Below are 3,976 nucleotides of genomic sequence, written 5' to 3' on the forward strand. Positions count from 1 at the left end.
TACATTAGTTAATCACACTAGAGATATACCCAAGGTATCCTGCCCCAATCCTGTCAAAAGCCAGAGCTATGACCTGTAAGAGCTTCAGAAACTCCAGGCTGGGTGTGGTGGCTGACGCCTGTAATCCCAGCACTTTGGGAGCCTGAGGCGGGTGGATCACGAGGTCAGGAGTTCAAGACCAGCCTGGCCAAGATGGTGAAACCCTGTCTCTACCAAAAATACAAAAATTAGTCAGGCGTGGTGGCAGGTGCCTGTAATCCCAGCTACTCAGGAGGCTGAGGCAGGGAATTGCTTGAACCTGGGAGGGCAGGTTGCACTGAGCTGAGATCATGTCACTGCATTCCAGCCTAGGCAAAAGAGCAAGATTCTGTCTCTTTTTTTTTTTTTTCCCCAAAGGAATTGAGTTACTTTATTTAACATGTAATAGACAGTCATAAAGCAAGTCCATATATTTAGTTTTCTGATATCCTAACGCATTTCCACAAACTTTTTAAGTCTACAACTTTATATAGGTTTCCATCAGGGAGACAAATATATATACTTTCTTTTTATATTTAACTAATTAAAGGTTTTAAGAGGGTTTACTCTATAAATCAGTAACAATTTAGTCATAACACCATATAAACACATTTAAATATTCAAGAAAGAGGTTTTTAAGATTATTGCTTAGTGTTACAAAATGGTGAATTTTAACCAGATTGATACCTCTGTATTCTTATTTATGTTTCCTGTACTTTTACATCATACTGCTTGGCAAGTAATGTAAGTTTTGATGTAATTTAAACATTCAAGTAGCTGTAAACAAATTCTAATTTGTTAAACCATTCATATATTTCCCTTTACTTACTACACTATCCCAGATTTAATCCTCCTTTAAAAAGTAATCCTTCCACATAGAAAAAAAACTGCAGAGCATCATCTCTTCCTGAAATATTTTCAAGTACTGTAAAAACACAAATCCATGAAAAAAATGATTAAAATTTGACATTTCATCTTGCTTTACTAATTTTGGAATAGAAAGATGTAAAAAACATGTTCCTTAATATTTCTCTGCTTAACAAAGAAATACAAAGAAATACTGTAATTATGGTTATGGGCTATTTTCCAGCCTCTTCAAGTACAGGACACAACTGTGGTTCCTACCATTAAAGAGAAATGAATAATCAATCTTCAATTATACAAAAGAAAGATGAGAGGCACAAAAAGACAGACTAACTTTGGCTTTTAAGAACCTAATGTTAACCCTGAAATGCCAGATTCAGTAACAGAACAACAAAAGATTACAGCAGCAAGCCACCACTTCACACAGTATTAAGAATTCTGAAACATGTAATAGCCTTCCTCCCATCTCCCACTCAATCTGTTGTGTCTCCTTTTTGTTTTTCGCTGCAGGCAGTTCGAGGCTTGCCCACTGCATTGGTTCAGCTTGTCTCACAGTGATCTCAATCTTTGTTGCAGTCATAGTCACATAACTTCGCTTTACATCAATCACACCCCATAATTTCACATTTTGATCAAATTCCTTCTCTCCTTCAAATACAATGTGCACATTTAACAATGTGCTATTTGCTTCTACTCGACTAAGTTCTGGAAGTGAATTTTTAGCATACACTGAAATGGTAACTTCACCTCCAGTCTGATGCCAGTCATGTCTACACGGAACAACTTTTTTCCCGGCATCCTTTTTAGTCCACATGTGTTTCCCTGTTGTACAGCCCTCTTGGGCTAAGAATGTATTAAAATCAGAAGTTTTTCTTCTACAACAGCTCCAGTATTTTATCCCCTCATGGAAAATAGGTACTCCAGAATGATACACACAGACTTCTTCTAGACTCTCTAGACCCCGATACGTCTTTGAACACCCTCCATTCTTACATGAGGTCCCAATCTTAATTTCATCATTGTCTTCTTCTTTCTTATATTCTTCATTCCCTGATGACAGTTTATCAAGTGCTTGTTTTAGGGAGGCAGATATTTTTAATTCCAAATTTGTCATTGGTTCATCTGGGCTTGGCCTTTTTATAGCTTCTACTGGCTTAGGGGCTTGAATGATGTGTTCCCGAAATTTCGGTTTCAATTCAGATAGTTCCTTCTTCTCAGTAGTCTTGACTTCAGGTTTGACTGGCTCAGGTGGCTTCTCACTATTATGTCTACCTTTTGTACAGCCAACAATACTTAAGAAATCAGAAAAATCAGTTGTTCTTCTCTTACAGCACGACCAACCCTTTAAGGCATCATGAAAGACTGGAACACCTGGGTGGTATGTGCAAGCCTCGTCGGAATTGGTCTCGGAATCAAAGCGCTGCCCGCAGCCGCGGTTGTAGCACAGCAAGGACATTTTCAGTTCCCACCGTCACGCGCAAGGCCAAAACACAGGGAACGGCGAGAGGATGCGTCGGCCACTCCCGTGTCCCCAGCACCGGTCTAAGATTCCGTCTCTTCAAAAAAAAAAAAAAAAAAAAAAAATAGAAACTCCAGTCACCTCTCAAATTGCCCAGGAAATCCCAGGTGCAACTCTAAGATATGCGCAAAGTTTTTTTTAAATCTGCGGGTTTCCTGCAGCAAATTGCCCCATTCAACCTGTGATCTTGAAGCCTCAGTGCTCTCTCCTAGTCTCAGCCTGAGGGCCTGACACAGCAGGCTTCTCTATGAGGTTACTACTGAGGGCTGAGGACACTCACACCACTCTCTGGCCCATGCACAAGGAACAGGATCTAAGCCACACCGTGCTGGACTTTCAAACCCACGCCAGGCCTGCCTGCATCTTCAGCCTCACCACTTGCCACGTGGTTTCCAACTTTGTTCCTGCAATACAATTACTAGTACTACGCAGAGTTGCTTCAACAAAGGAGAATTTTAGCTCCTTTACTCTTGATTCTCCGGCACCCTTGGGCAATTCCACTGCTGCTCCTACATCTAGAACCCTCTCTGCTCCAACCTGCCTTTATCTGGAAGTACGTGTGTGATTGTGAGCATGACTCCCGCAAAACAGGCTGGCTCCGGATCGGACTTCCTCTACTAAGTATTTTTCTGACCTTAGGTAAGAGACAGTCTTTGTAACCTCAACTTCCTTATCTGTACAATGAAGATAATAATATTATTTATCCCGTTAGGTTGTGGTAAGGATTCAATGACATGAACAAAAATATTTAGCCTCTGGCCTGGCATATTTAAGTATTCAATAAACATTTCTTGAACAAATTAAGTGAGCAAGTGGGCCCTGGTCTATCTGGTTTCCTCATATTGGAAAGCTGTTCCCTCTACCGTCTGCCCGGAAAACTCCTACTGACCTGCAAAACCTGGACCAAGTGACTGGGTTTATTACTGAGAATGTGTAAACTCATTATATTGACATCTTGAGTTCCAAGATACATTAAGTGAGGAAACTGCAACTTGGCACCTTCATGAAAAAAATGATCACATTAACTTTTGTGTGGAAAGAAAAGGAAATAACACGTGATAAGTATGTGTGTGCATTGCTGCTAAGTGGAAACACTGAAAGAATAAACCAGAACCTGCTAATAATCTGTTTGAATTCATCTTTCATCAAGGATAAGGTCTTCTTTAAGCATGCATACACGTGATACAGAGGTTTATACACTGGGGTCATTTATTGTTTAAGACTGTAATTCAATGTGAACCAAACCACTAGGTGACTCAGTTAAATTTATTTAAAAACCCGTTTTACCAGAAGCAGAGGAGGAGAAGGAGAGGGAAAACAGAATTTGTCTTGTGCCAAGCACCAAGTTAAGCACTTTATATCCATGAATTCATGAGATCGTCACGGTCCTGCAAGGCAGTTGCCGTCTTGCGAATGAGAAAACTGGTGGGCCAGAGTCAGGCAGCTAGTTAAGTGTAAAGCTGGAGTTCAAACTTACCTAGGAGTTGCAACCCCTTCTTTCCAGTCACATAGAGTAGCCTCTTGCCAAGTTTGGTACTTAACACAGAGTGGATCCGCCCAACTTGTACTTCATCA

The 3,976-nt window shown here is 40.5% G+C and overlaps 1 pseudogene; it reads right to left on the reverse strand.

Moving 5' to 3' along the window:
• Positions 1 to 1,224: 1,224 nt before the first annotated feature.
• LOC101049462 (cysteine and histidine-rich domain-containing protein 1 pseudogene) lies at positions 1,225 to 2,419 on the reverse strand (annotated as a pseudogene).
• Between the last annotated feature and the right edge of the window lie 1,557 nt (positions 2,420 to 3,976).

This window comes from Saimiri boliviensis, chromosome 4 (assembly GCF_048565385.1).
Source record: "Saimiri boliviensis isolate mSaiBol1 chromosome 4, mSaiBol1.pri, whole genome shotgun sequence".
NCBI lineage: Eukaryota > Metazoa > Chordata > Mammalia > Primates > Cebidae > Saimiri > Saimiri boliviensis.